This window comes from Mus caroli, unplaced genomic scaffold (genome assembly GCF_978045245.1).
Source record: "Mus caroli unplaced genomic scaffold, Mus_caroli_1 scaffold_4, whole genome shotgun sequence".
Lineage (NCBI taxonomy): Eukaryota > Metazoa > Chordata > Mammalia > Rodentia > Muridae > Mus > Mus caroli.
In genome coordinates, this window is record NW_028227259.1 from 21,599,360 (window position 1) to 21,614,582 (window position 15,223).

Below are 15,223 nucleotides of genomic sequence, written 5' to 3' on the forward strand. Positions count from 1 at the left end.
TCAATAAACCTCACGTGGAACTGTTTGGCATGGTGTGGTCCTTCTGAAGCCTGGCCAAGATCACAACATTTTCAGTCATGGTGTTTCAGAACCAATGGGGGCTAGATATCCTGATAGCTAAAGAAGGTGGTCTTTGCCTGTTCCTCCATGAAGAATGCTGTTTCTATGTCAACCAATCCAAAATAGTGATAAAATCCAGGAGCTCCAGTCAGACATAAAGAATTTCAGGGAATGTGAGACCTTCAGTTCTGGGATTTTTGAAAACCCTATATGGAAGTGGATATTTCCTTTTGTAATGCCTTTTCTAGTCATACTCCAGGTGTTATTATTTGCTTCCTGCCTCATTAATAATGTTTCTACATTCCTTCAATGACTAATACAAAAAAATTTCTACAAACTATTAATCAGCTCCTGTTACGGGATTACCAGCCACTGCCCACAGAAGAGCCACTGTCCACAGAGGAACTGATGGGAAACTTAACCAAGTGGATCTGATGGTGAAAGTCAGCTATACTCCCAAATTAACCACTCCCCTAGACAGCAGGAAGCAGCTTAAGAGAAATAACACCCTTACTCCCTTTTCACCATTGGCTTCCTTCTCCCCATTTAATCCTCTCTCTCTCTCTCTCTCTCTCTCTCTCTCTCTCTCTCTCTCTCTCTCTCTCTCTCTCTCTCTCTCTCTCTCTCTCTCATTTTAGAATTACTTAGTAAAAAGCAAAGACTGTGTGTAATACATGTTCTCCAGGTATAAAAACCTCAGTAAATACTTGTTGAGTAAGTAAATTCTAGAATTGCTGTAGTAACTCAAACTTAATATAGGTCTATACTTCAATAAAATTCTGGGATTCTTTCCTTCTTAGTATAAGTTCTGCATTTTTAAAATTAGATATTTTCTTTATTTACATTTCAAATGTTATCCCTTTCCCTAGTTTCCCCTTCAAAGATCCCCTATCCTCTTCCCCCTCTCCCTGCTCCCCAGCCCACCAACTCCTGCTTCCTGGCCCAGGCATTCCCCTATACTGGGGCATAGAACCTTCACAGGACCAAGGGCCTCTCTTCCCATTGATGACCGACTAGGCCCTCCTCAGCTACATATGCAGTTAGAGTCATGAGTCTCTCCATGTGTTTTCTTTGATTGGTGGTTTAGTCCCAGGGAGCTCTGCTCTGGGGTTACTGGTTACTTCATATTGTTGTTCCTCCTATGGGGCTGCAAACCCCTTCAGCTCCTTGGGTACATTCTCTAGCTCCTTTATTGGGGACCTTGTGCTGCATCTAATGGATGACAGTGAGTATCCACTTCTGTATTAGGCACTGGCAGAGCCTCTCTAGAGACAGCTACATTAGTCTCCTGTCAGCAAGCTCTTGTTGGCATCTGAAATAGGGTCTAGGTTTGGTGGTTGTTTATGGGATGGACCCCAGATTGGCCAGTTTCTTGATGGTCATGCCTTCAGTCTCTGCTCTGAACTTTGTCTATTTAACTCCTTCCATGGGTATTTTGGTCCCCTTTCTAAGAAGGAGCAAAGTATCCACACATTGGTCTTCCTTTTAGAATTTCATGTATTTTGCAAATTGTATCTTGGGTACTCTGAGATTCTGGGCTAATATCCACTTATCAATGAGTGCATACCATGTGTGTTCTTTTGTGATTGGGTTACCTCACTTAGGATGATATCTTCCGGATCCGTCCATTTGTCTAAGAATTTCATGAATTCGTTGTTTTTAATAGCTGAGTAGTACTCCATTGTGTAAATGTACCACATTTTCTGTATCCATTCCTCTGTTGAGGGACATCTGGGTTCTTTCCGGCTTCTGACTATTATAAATAAGGCTGCTATGAATATAATGGAGCATGTGTCCTTATTACAAGTTGGAACATCTTCTGGGTAAATACCCAGAAGTGGTATTGCTGGATCTTCCAGTACAACTATGTCCAATTTTCTGAGGAACTACCAAACTGATTTCCAGAGTGGTTGTACCAGCTTTCAGTCCCACCAACAACGGAGGAGTGTTCCTCTTTCTCCACATCCTCGCCAGCATCTGCTGTCACCTGAATTTTTGATCCTAGCCATTCTGACTGGTGTGAGGTGGAATCTCAGGGTTGTTTTGATTTGCATTTCCCTGATGATAAAGGATGTTGAATATTTTTTCAGGTGCTTCTCAGCTCTTCCGTATTCCTCAGTTGAGAATTCTTTGTTTTGCTCTGTACCCCATATTTAAATATGGTTATTTGGTCCTCTTGAGTCCAACTTCGTGAGTTCTTTATATATATTGGATATTAGTCCCCTATCAAATTTAGGATTGGTAAAAATTCTTTCCCAATCTGTCGGTGTCCTTTTTGTCTTATTGATAGTCTCCTTTGCCTTACAGAAGCTTTGCAATTTTAGGAGGTCCCATTTGTCAATTATTTTTTTAATTATTCTTTTTATTAAGATTTATGTATATGAATACACTGTAGGTGTCTTCAGATACACCAGAAAAGGGCATCAGATACCATTACAGATGGTTGTGAGCCACCATGTGGATGCTGGGAATTGAACTCAGGACCTCTGAAGAGCAGTCAATACTCTTAGCCACTGAGCCATCTATTCAGCACCCCCATTTGTCGATTCTTGATTTACAGCACAAGCCATTGCTGTTCTGTCCAAGAATTTTTCCCCGTGCCCATATCTTCAAGGCTCTTCCCCACTTTCTCTTCTATATGTTTCAGTGTCTCTCTGGTTTTATGTGGAGTTCCTTGAACCACTTAGACTTGAGCTTTGTACAAGGAGATAAGAACAGATCCATTCACATTCTTCTATATGCTAACCACCAGTTGAGTCAGCACCATATGTTGAAAATGCTGTCTTCTATCTACTGGATGGCTTTAGCTCCTCCATCAAATATCAAGTGACCATAGGTGTGTGGGTTTATTTCTGGGTATTCAATTCTATTCCATTGAACTACCTGTCTTTCACTGTACCAGTACCATGAAGGTTTTGTTTTTGTTTTTCACAATTGCTCCGTAGTACAGCTTGAGGTCAGGGATGGTGATTCCACCAGAGGTTCTTTTGTTGTTGAGGATAGTTTTTGTTATCATAGGTTTTTTTGTTATTTCAGATGAGTGTGCAAATTGCCCTTTCTAACTCCGTTAAGAATTGAGTTGGAATTTTGATGGGGATTGCATGGAATCTGTAGATTGCTTTCTGCAAAATAGCCATTCTTACTACATTAATCCTGCCAATCCATGAGCATGGGAGATCTTCCCATCTTCTGAGATCTTATTCGATTTCTTTCTTCAGAGACTTGAAGTTCTTTTTTTTTAATTAGATATTTTCCTCATTTACATTTCCAATGCTATCCCAAAAGTCCCCCATACCCACCCACCCCCACTCCCCTACCCACCCACTCCCCCTTTTTGGCCCTGGCATTCCCCTGTACTGGGGCATATAAAGTTTGCAAGTCCAATGGGCCTCTCTTTCCAGTGATGGCCAACTAGGCCATCTTTTGATACATATGCAGCTAGAGACAAGAGCTCCGGGGTACTGGTTAGTTCATATTGTTGTTCCACCTATAGGGTTGCAGTTCCCTTTAGTTCCTTGGGTGCTTTCTCTACCTCCTCCATTGGGGGGCCCTGTGATCCATTCAATAGCTGATTGTGAGCATCCACTTCTGTGTTAGCTAGGCCCCGGCATAGTCTCACAAGAGACAGATATATTTGGGTCCTTTCAGCAAAATCTTGCTAGTGTATGCAATGGTGCCAGCGTTTGGAAACTGATTATGGGATGGATCCCCGGATATGGCAATCACTAGATGGTCCATCCTTTCGTCACAGCTCCAAATTTTGTCTCTGTAACTCCTTCCATGGGTGTTTTGTTCCCAATTCTAAGAAGGCGCAAAGTGTCCACACTTTGGTCTTCGTTCTTCTTGAGTTTCATGCGTTTAGCAAATTGTATCTTATATCTTGGGTATCCTAAGTTTCTGGGCTAATATCCACTTATCAGTGAGTACATATTGTGTGAGTTCCTTTGTGATTGGGTTACCTCACTCGGGATGATGCCCTCCAGGTCCATTCATTTGCCTAGGAATTTCATAAATTCATTCTTTTTAATAGCTGAGTAGTACTCCATTGTGTAAATGTACCACATTTTCTGTATCCATTCCTCTGTTGAGGGACATCTGGGTTCTTTCCAGCTTCTGGCTATTATAAATAAGGCTGCTATGAACATAGTGGAGCATGTGTCCTTCTTACCAGTTAGGACATCTGGATATATGCACAGGAGAGGTGTTACTGAAGTTCTTATCATACATATCTTTCACTTCCTTGGTTAGAGTCACACCAAAGTATTTTATATTATTTGTGACTTTTGAAGGGTGTTGTTTCCCTAATTTCTGTCTCAGCCTGTTTATTCACTGAATTCTTTGAGTTAATTTTGTATCCAGCTACTTCACTGAAGTTAATTATCAGGGTTAGTAGTTCTCTGGTTGAATTTTTGGGGTCACTTATGTATGCTATCATATCATCTGCAAATAGTGATATTTTGACTTCTTCCTTTCCAATTTGTATTTATTTGACCTCTTTTTGTTGTCTAATTACTCTGGCTAGGACTTCAAGTACTATATTGAATAGGCAGGAAGAAAGTGGGCAGCCTTGTCTAGTTCCTGATTTTAGTGAGATTGCTTCAAGTTTGATGTTGGCTACTGGTTTGCTATATATTGCCTTTATTATGTTTAGGTATGGGCCTTGAATTTCTGATCTTCCCAAGATTTTTATCATCAAGGTGTGTTGGATTTTGTCAAATGTTTCTTAACATCTAATGAGATGATCATGTGGTTTTTGTCTTTGATTTTGTTTTTATGGTGGATTATGTTGATGGATTTCTGTATATTAAACCATCCCTGCATCCCTGGGATGAAGCTTACCTGTTCATGATGGATGATCATTTTGATGTGTTCATGGATTCGGTTTGTGAGAATTTAATTGAGTATTTTTTGCATCGATATTCATTATGCAAACTGGTCTGAAGTTTTCTTTTTTTGTTGGGTCTTTGTGTGGTTTAGGTATCAGAGTAATTATGGTTTCATAGAATAAATTGGGTAGAGTACCTTCTGTTTCAATTTTGTGGAATAGTTTGAGGAGTATTTGAATTAAATCTTCTTTGAAGGTCTGATAGAACTCTGCACTAAACCCATAACTTCCTGGGCTTTTTTTTTTTTTTTGGTTGGGAGACTATTAATGACTATTTCTATTTCTTTAGAGGATATGGGACTGTTTAGATCGTTAATTTGATCCTGATTTAACTTTGGCACCTGGTATCTGTCTAGGAAACTGTACATTTCATCCAGGTTTTCCAGTTATTTTGAGTATTGGCTTTTGTTGTAGGATCTGATGATTTTTGGGGGGTTTGCTCAGATTTTGTTATGTCTCCCTTTTCATTTATAATTTTGTTAATTAGGATACTGTTCCTGTGCCATCTAGTTAGTCTGGCTAAGGGTTTGTCTATTTTCTTGGTTTTCTCAAAGAACCAGCTCCTGGTTTGGTTGAATCTTTGTATAGTTCTTTTTGTTTCTATTTGGTTGATTAGAGCCCTGAGTTTGATTATTTCCTGCTGTCTACTCCTCTTGGGTGAATTTGCTTCCTTTTGTTCTAGAGCTTTTAAGTGTGCTGTCAAGCTGCTCCTGGAAGCTCTCTCCAGATTTTTTTTTTTGGGGGGGGGGGGCACTCAGAACTATGAGTTTTCCTCTTAGGACTGCTTTCATCATTTCCCATTAGTTTGGATATGTTATGGCTTCATTTTCATTAAACTCTAAAAAGTCTGTAAATTCTTATTTCTTCCTTGACCAAGTTATCATTGAGTACAGTGTTGTTCAGCTTCCACATGAATGTTGGCTTTCTATTTGTGTTGTTATTGAATATCAGCCTTAGTCCATGGTGATCTGATAGGGTGCATGGGATTATTTCAATATTTTTATATCTGTTGAGGCTTGTTTTGTGACCAATTATATGGTCAGTTTTGGAGGAGGTATCATGAGGTGCTGAGAAGAAAATATATCCTTTTGTTTTAGGATAAAATGTTCTGTAGATAGCTGTTAAATCCATTTGTTTCATAACTTCTGTTAGTTTCCATGTGTCTCCGTTTAGTTTCTGTTTCCAAGATCTGTCCAATGATGAGAGTGGGGTATTGAATAGTCTCCAATATTATTGTGTGAGGTGCAATATGTGCTTTGAACTTTACTAAAGTTTGTTTAATGAATGTGGCTGCCCTTGCATTTGGAGCATAGATATTCAGAATTGAGAGTTCATCTTGGATGATTTTACCTTTGATGGGTGTGAAGTGCCCCTCCTTGTCTTTTTTAATATCTTTGGGTTAGAAGTTGATTTTATTCTATATTAGAATGGCTACTCCAGTTTATTTCTTGGGACCATTTGCTTGGAAAATTGTTTTCCAGCCTTTTACTCTGAGGTAGTGTCTTTCTTTTTCCCTGAGGTAGGTTTCCTGTATGCAGCAAAATGTTGGGTGCTGTTTGTGTAGTCAGTCTGTTAATCTATGTCTTTTTATTGGGAAATTGAGTCCAGAGATATTAAGGAAAATTAATTGTTGATTCCTGTTATTTTTGTTGTCAGAGTTGGAATTTTGTTCAGGTGGCTATCTTCTTTTAGGTTTGTTGAAAGATTACTTTCTTGCTTTTTATAGAGCTTAGTTTCCCTCCTGGTGTTGGAGTTTTCCCTTTATTATTCTTTGAAGGGTTGGATTTGTGAAAAGATATTGTATGAATTTGGTTTTGTCCTGAATATTTTGGTTTCTCCATCTATGTTGATTGAGAGTTTTGCTGTGTATAGAAGCTTGGGCTTGCATTTGTGTTCTTTTAGTGTCTGTATAACATCTGTCCAGGATCTTCTGGCTTTCATAGTCTCAGTTGAGAAGTCTGGTGTAATTCTGATAGATCTGCCTTTATATATTACTTACTATCTAGTTTGGCTAGGGGTTTATCTATCTTGCTGATTCTCTCAAAGAATCAGCTTTTGGTTTTGCTGATTCTTTGTATTGTTTTCTTTGTTTCTATTTGGTTGATTTTAGCCCTGAGTTTCACTATTTCTTGGCTTCTACTCTTCTTGGGTGAGTTTGCTTATTTTTTTTTTCTAGAGCTCTGAGGTATGCTATTAAGTTGTTAGTGTAAGCTCTCTCCAGTTTCTTTACCAGGACACTTAGTGCTATGAACTTTCCTCTTAGCACTGCTTTCATTGTGTCCCATAAGTTTGGATATGATGTGTCAACATTTTCAATAAATTCCAGGTAGTCTTTAATTTCTTTATTTCTTCCCTAACCATGTTGTCATTGAGTAGAGAAATTTTTAGTTTCTACATGTATGTGTGCTCTCTGTACTTTTTGTTGTTATTGAAAATCAGCTTTAGGCCATGGTGATCTGATAGGATGCATGGTATTATTTCAATCTTCTTGTATCTGCTGAGGGTTGTTTTATGACAAATTATATGTTTGATTTTGGAGAAGGTCCCATGAGGTGCTGAGAAGAAGGTGTATTCCTTTGTTTTATGGTGAAATGTTCTGTAGATTTCTGTTAAATCCATTTGGTTCATAACCTCTCTTAGTTCACTGTGTCTCTGTTTAGTTTCTGTTTCAATGACCTGCACATTGTTAAGAGTGAGGTTTTGAAATCTCCCACTATTATTGTGTGGAGTTCAATATGTGTTTTGAATTTTAATAAAGCTTCTTTTATGAATTTGGGTGCTCTTGCATTTGGGGCATAGATGTTTAGAATTGAGACTTTCTCTTGCTGAATTATTCCCTTGATGAATATGAAGTGCCCTTCTTCATCATGCTTAATAGCTTTTGGGTGAGAGTTTATTTTATTGGATATTAGGATGGCAACTCCTGCTTGTTTCCTGGGATCTTTTGCTTGGAAGACCTTTTTCCATCCTTTTACTCTGAGATAGTGCCTGTCTTTGTTATTGAGGTGTGTTTCTTTTTCTTTTTTCTTTTTTTAAAGATTTATTTATTTATTTATTATATGTAAGTATACTGTAGCTATCTTCAGACACACCAGAAGAGGGCAACAGATCTCATTACGGATGGTTGTGAACCACCATGTGGTTGCTGGGATTTGAACTCAGGACCTCCAGAAGAACAGTCAGTGCTCTTAACTGCTGAGCCATTTCTCCAGCCCCAAGGTGTGTTTCTTGTATGCAGCAAAATGCTGGATCTTGTTTGCGTATCCAGTCTTGTTAGTTTATGTCTTTTTATAGGTGAGTTGAGTCCATTAATATTGATGGCTCCTGATACACTTGTTTTTGTAGGTGGCTTTATGTGCTTATGGCTCTCTGCTTTTGACTTTGTTGTGAGATGCTTAATATCTTGTCCTTTCTTTGGTGCAGATATCTTCCTTGTGTTGGAGTTGTCCTTCTATGATCCTCTGTAGGGCTAGGTTAGTAGATAGATACTATTTAAATTTGGTTTTGTCCTGAATATTTTGGTTTCTCCATCTATGTTGATTGAGAGTTTTGTTGGGTATAGTAGCCTAGGCTGGCATTTGTGTTCTCTTAGAGTCTGCATGACCTTTGACCATGATCTTCTGGATTTCATAGTCTCTGTTGAGAAATCTGGTGTAATTCTGATAGGTCTACCTTTGTATGTTACTTGGCATTTTCCCTTAAAGCTTTTAACATTCTTTCTTTACTCTGTGCATTTAGTGTTTTGATAATTATGTGATGAGAAAATTTTATTTTCTGGCCCCATTTATTTGTTGTTCTATTCACTTCTTGTACCTTTATGCCCATCTCTTTCTTTAGGTTGGGGAAGTTTTCTTCTATGATTTTGTTGAAGACTTTTCAGGTCCTTTGACCTGGGAATCTTTGTTCTCTTCTATTCCAATTATTCCTAGATTTGGTCTTTTCATTGTGCCCTGAATTTCCTGGATGCTTTGGGTTAGGTTTTTTTTTTATGTTTTGAATTTTCTTGACAGTTGTATCAATCTTTTCTACCATATCTTCTACACCTGAGATTCTCTCTTCTATCTCTTGTATTCTGTTGGTAATACTTACATCTGTAATTCCTGACCTCTTTTTTAGGTTTTCCATTTCAGGTTTGCCTCCATTTGTGTTTTCTTTATTGTTTCTACTTCTGCTTTTGGCTCTTGGATTGTTTTATTCAATTTCTTCACCTGTTTACCTGTGTTTTCCTGTATTTCTTTCAGTGAGTTATTGATATCCTCCTTAAAGGACTCTATTATCTTCATGAGATATTGATTTTAGGAAAAATTCCTGATTTTCAGGTGTGTTGGTATATTCAGGGCTTGCTGTAGTGGGAGAACTGGGTTCTGATGATGCCCATGTATTTTGGCTTCTGTTGCTTATGGTCTTGTGCATGCCTTTCACCATCTGGATATCCTTATTGTTTGTTGGTCTGGGTGACTGTATGGCATCTGCCTCTTTTGTCCCTGGATTGTTCAGGTCTCCCAGTAGGTCTGCCACCTTGGCTACATCAAATCACTTGTGGGGTCTTCCAACTGAGAGCTCTTCACAGGGACAAAGAAGCTGCTGATCTGTTGACCTGGCTGCAGTAGATCTCCTGGGAGGTCTTCAGACAACTGCTCTTAGTGCAGCAGGTCCTCTAGGATGGACCAGGATATGGAGTCTTCATGGGAGCAGACCAACTAGTGGCAATTTCTACATTAGTAAGAAGTACCACAATTTCAGCTGGATCCATTCTGACTAATTGTCGAAGTCTCATTTTTCCTTTTGGTATCAATTCCGAGACTTTCTCAATGTAGGTTTTAAATTTCTTACTCTGTTTATGTGCAAAAAGATCTCCATTCTAAGATATAATCTTCCCTCTGCATAAGAATTCCTGTAGGGGAATGAGTAAAAGGTAAGATGACTAAGATGCAGGACATCTTTGGATCAATACAATCTAGATGTGTAACCTGCAATTTCCTTTCTACCAAAGCTAACTCGTCAGCCTCAGCTGATAGTTTTCTTAGGCTATTTAAATCATTATCACCATGTAAGGTTTGAAATACATTGCTTAGCTCTTGAGTGGCCTGCCGCAGACCCTCTGGGTCCCGTGCCTGCGTAGGAAAGAGTTCTCTCGAGCAGATGGGCAAAGAGTTGGATGGGACAGACAGAAACACACACAAGAGAGGTGTCGAATCTGAATGTAATCTCTTGGTAAAACATGAGACTATTATATTACAGCGAATATCATAAATTGTAAAACATAACAGATACGGTACATTGAAGTTTCCCAGGTGCAAGAGGAGTGACTTTAAAAAGACTATGTTTACTTAGAGATAAGCGCCTACTTCAGCCCTAGCCTGGCAAGAGTTTTACACTTTGTTAATTGCTCCATGGGGTTTAAATCTTTACAGGCTTCAAGAGTAATGTAGTGCCACTGACCCCGAAATTCTCTAGGCCTTGTTAAATTATATCTAATTTGGAGAATTTCCATTATCAGGATAGTATATCAACTTGCTCTGGTGTGGAATGTAGTTTGTAGTAAATATTTCTATCTCAGTGAGACTTTTAGTCTCTTTTTTGCAGATAATTGAGCTAATGGCTAGTGTTTTATTGTTTTATGGTAGAGCTAAATTAGTTACTGAATAGGTTAAGCTCCTTGCTGTTATCTGGGATCTTAGAACACTGGGAAAGGCTTTAGCTATGTTAGAATACAATCTTAAAAGGCATTTACTATAAGGTAATGCTTAATAGAGTGCACGTGAATCTATGCATTAAACTAATGCGGTGGGAATTTGATAATTTTGGGTTCAGGAGAGAATGCCAACCTCTGGGAGAAGAATTACCATGGAACTCTGATCCTCAAGAACAGCTTCCAGGTTTTACGCCTGCCAAACTGATCCAAGCTGGAGGGTCAGCAGACCTCCAGGAGAAAAGTTCTAGGAATTCATTTCTCATGAGCAGCTTTTTTGGCATTACTGCCTCAAGCTGGCTCCACCGGAGTACCTTGGCAGTGGCCAAGCCAATTGCAGGCTACAGCCAGTTAATATCTCCCAGTAACTTCTGAAAATCATTAAAGGTCCTTAATTGGTTTCTTCTGATTTGCACCTTTTGTAGCCTAACCTTTTGCAGACTTATTTTATACCCTAGATAACTAATAGAATCCCCTCTTTGTATTTTTCTCAGAGGTGATTGGCTATCCCCACAAAGGCAAGGTTTGTTGTTGTTGTTGTTGTTGTTGTTGTTTAACTTCATCAAACATTCTTCCCACGATATTTATATCTGGATCAGTCAATAAGAAGTCATCCATATAATGATAAATAATGGATTGGGGAAATTGTTTGCAAATCATCTCCAATGGCTGTTGTACAAAATATTGGCAAAAGGTAGGGCTATTTAACATTCCTTGTCACAGGACCTTCCAAAGGTATCTTTTTATTGGGCGACCTCTATTGAAGGTAGGTACTGAGAGAGCAAACCTTTCCTTATCACTTTCATGTAGAGGAATGGTTAAAAAAAAAAACAAAAAAAAAAAAACAAAAAAAAAAAACCAGACTTTTCAGATCAATCACTATGATAGGCCATTCCTTAGGTAAAAGGGAAGGCAATGGGATCCCAGGCTGCAAGGAACCCATTAATCGATCTGAGATCTGTCAACATCCTCCTTTGGCCAGATTTTTTTTTTAATGACAAATATTAGAGAATTCCAAGGGCTGGTAGACTCTTCTATATGCTAAGCCTTCAGCTGCTCCTGGACTTGCTGTTCTAATGCCTGTAGTTTTTCTTTTCCCATAGAACATTGATCAATCTAAATGGGTTGGACAGTCAACCACCTTAGTGTCTTGGCAGCAGTGGTCCCTTTGGGTATAGCTAAATTGTCAGCCTTTGCTGTATCTTATTTATGGACAGTTTGGACAATCTGTAACTGCCTTTGATAATGTTCTCTAACTAATTTAAAATTTTTATTAGGAGCCTGACAGGTTTCAAGGCTAGACACTGAGACTGAGGGGATATTAATTTGGGTTTTCCACTGCTATAATAAATCTCTTCCCCATAAGTTAATGGCTATATCAGTCACATATGGCCTCAATTTTCCTACCAGATGTTCTGGTCTTATACATTTAAGCCATCTGGTACTTTACTTATTTGGGATAAGGGTTCAACTCCTTGAAATTGGATGTCTACTTCTTGAAATAGCCAACTTACAGGCCAAGCCTTTGGAGAGATAATGGTTACATCTCTGCTCCAGTGTCAACCATTCCTTCAATCTCAACATTGTTTACTAGCATTCTTAGCTTTGGCTTTGATACTCTATATAAGTTTGCCAAAATACTGGTTTTTGGCTCCCTTTGAGGCCTTTTGAATTGTCTACAGAACTTGCCTCAGCCTTGTCTGGCCTTTGCACACCTCTTTTTGAGGCAGTAATTTTAATTTTCCTAAGAAAGCAAACTCTCCCTGCCTGGCATTGGGGCCTGCGAGAGGCCCCCCTGGGAGTTTTTTTGGCAGGGTGTTGCCCAATTTGTCTGTTGTTGCTCTACATTCCCTAGTCAAATGTCAGCCTTTGCCACACCTTTGACATATTCCAGAAGGAATAGGCCCCCTTTTGGTATTACTGTGGTTTTTTTCTGCAGTCATTTCTGAGATGACCTCACTCATCACAATTAAAACATTTGAAATCTTGGGTGATTTCTAGGTGTCTAGGGGGCAGGTTCTCTTATTACAGTCATATCAGGTAATTGAGATCCAACACCAGTTGTATATCTAATCCACTCATCTATTGATGCTGACCTTGCCCTCCGTGGTCTGATTACTTCCTTACATTCAGCATTTGCATCTCCAAAGGCTAGAAACTCTATTACTGCCTTAACTGCTGCTGAATCTGATATACTCCTTTCCACAGCTGAGGTTAGCCTTTGTAAAATGTCAGGGAAGGTTTCTTGTGGACCTTGTATGACTTGAATAAATGGTTCAAGTCTTTTCCCTGATTCTGCAACTTTGTTCCAGGCCTTTAAGGCTGACAAGTGACACAATACCAGAGTCTCTTCATCATATACAGCCTGCACCTCTACCACAGCAAAGTGACCGTCACCAAGTAGTTGGTCTGTGGAAATCTATCTACCCTTGGCTCTATTTTGTTGTGCTAGCTCCCTCACCTTGTCTCTCCAACATGTGAACCATTGTAAATTTGCAGCAGGTTCTAGTATTGCTCTTGCCATATCCTCCCAGTCTTGGGGAATTATTCTATTTTTAATAGCCCAAGAAGTCAGAATTTGTTTTACAAATGGCAATTGCATTCCAAATAATTGACACTTCCCTCAAATTTTCTCAGATCTAACACATCCACAGGTTGCTGTTCAAATTCCTGATAACCTGTGAAAAATCATTGTCTGGAGGTCTTTGTTGTATTTTAACTGGATAGACTAAAGTTTGTTTTCTAATAACCTGTGGTTGGCTTTCTCTAATTTTATCTTCTGTCCCTACCTGAGTATTTTCCTTAATTGAAATTTTAAATTCCTTCCTTAATGTTCATGCTTCCTATCTCTCCTTTTGTCACTCTTCCTATTCCTTGAACTCCTATATTCTCTGTTCAAGGTTCTGCCTCCACATTTTGATTTTTTTCTTTAGGTAGCAATTGTGATAGTCTGCTGTCCATTTTATTTTGATTAATTAATTTTAAAAGGTTATTCTCCAAGTCTAGTTTCCAATCCTCATTATTTTCTCTCTGCTGCTCATCCTGATCTGTGAGCTGCTGAATCCTTTGTTCTAGAATCTTTTCTAGCTCCTGTTTCCCACCTTCATTTTCATCTTTCTGTCTCTTATTCTGACCTATAATTTCCTGTGTCTTCAATTCTAGTGTTTCCTCTAGGCCATGTTGCCAAATCTTAAATTTCTCTTTCCGTTGTTCATGCTAGTCTATAATTTTCTGTATCTTCCATTCTAAGCCCTGCTTCCATAATCTTAGCTTCTCTTTTTGTTGTAAATCTAATATTGCAGCATCTACCTTATTTTGATTTGCTAGCTTCAGTAAATTATCCTCTAGACTTTGCTTCCAAATTTTATCTCTATCTCCTTGCTGTTCAGTCTGATCTGTGAGCTGCTGCATCCTTTGTTCTAGCATCTTTTCCAGTTATGGTCTCCAACTTTCACTCTCCTCTTTGCTTATTTTGACCCATGAAATCCTGAACCTTTGGTTCTAGTATTTCCTCTAGGCCATGTTGCCAAGCCTTAAGCTTATCTCTCTGTTGCTCAGACTCATCTATGAACTTATGTTCTAGAATCATTTCATATTAGAATTTCTGTTCTAGTATCTCTTCTAGCTTTTGTCTCCAACCTTCATTCTCCTCTTTCTGTTGCTTATTTTGACCAATAAAATCCTGAAGCTTTAGTTCTAGTGTTACTTGTAATCTCTTTTCTAAGGCAAGGAATTATTTTTATCTAGGGCCCTGTCTTTTGAGAGGACACAGTAATCAAGAGAATAAATATTGCAGTACCAGTAAATGATAAGATGTCTATTTCCTCTAAATCCACCCCTGCCAAACCATTCAAAATATCACTATATAAAGCCAAAAAGATATTTATTGTGATTCTCATCTTCAAGTATTAAAAGGTTATATATCTCCCTTTCTATAAATGAATTACCTAGTCTGGAACCCTTTATACCTTTGTCTCCTGATTCTTTATTCACAGGGGGGTTTGAGTGTAGAAAGACCCTCTTCATCTATGTTCCTGTTTGGGAGTAAGGGGGGCAGGGTGAGACAGGAAGGATATGGGGAAGTGAACACAGAAAGGCTCTCTTGGGCATAGATTAGTTCAGTGTCTGCCCCAAAACTACCTCACAGGCAGTTATGTCCCAGGGTCACCTGTTACTCCCTACAGCTTCGGGCTGAGGTGCTGTTCCTGACCATAACTCTCTGTCTGGGAGTCAGGGGAGCCAGCCTCTCTGCTGTTCTCTGTAGGTCCTCAGACTCAGTCAGTTTCTAATCCACACTGCTGCAGCCTATATCACTGCCCAAGCCCTATTCAGAGATTGAGGGGCAGTGAACATTTATCTCAGGTTAGTTGGGTTCAAAACCCCACGTTCAGCACCATTTTGTTCCGGTAAATCTCCAACCCAAATATGCCCTGGCAATGAAAACACAACTAAATTAATATGAATATAAGCTGTGCACCTAGATCTACCACTATACTGCCATCTTCCCCATCTGTGAGAACCCTTATAACTTCTGCCCCACTTTCCTTCTACCTCCTCCTCCATCTTCCTCTTTCTCCCCTCCTACT

General features: G+C 39.0%; 1 pseudogene; it reads right to left on the bottom strand.

Annotated features, from left to right (window-relative positions):
* Window positions 1-13,220: 13,220 nt before the first annotated feature.
* Window positions 13,221-14,536, bottom strand: LOC147004992 (uncharacterized; annotated as a pseudogene).
* Between the last annotated feature and the right edge of the window lie 687 nt (window positions 14,537-15,223).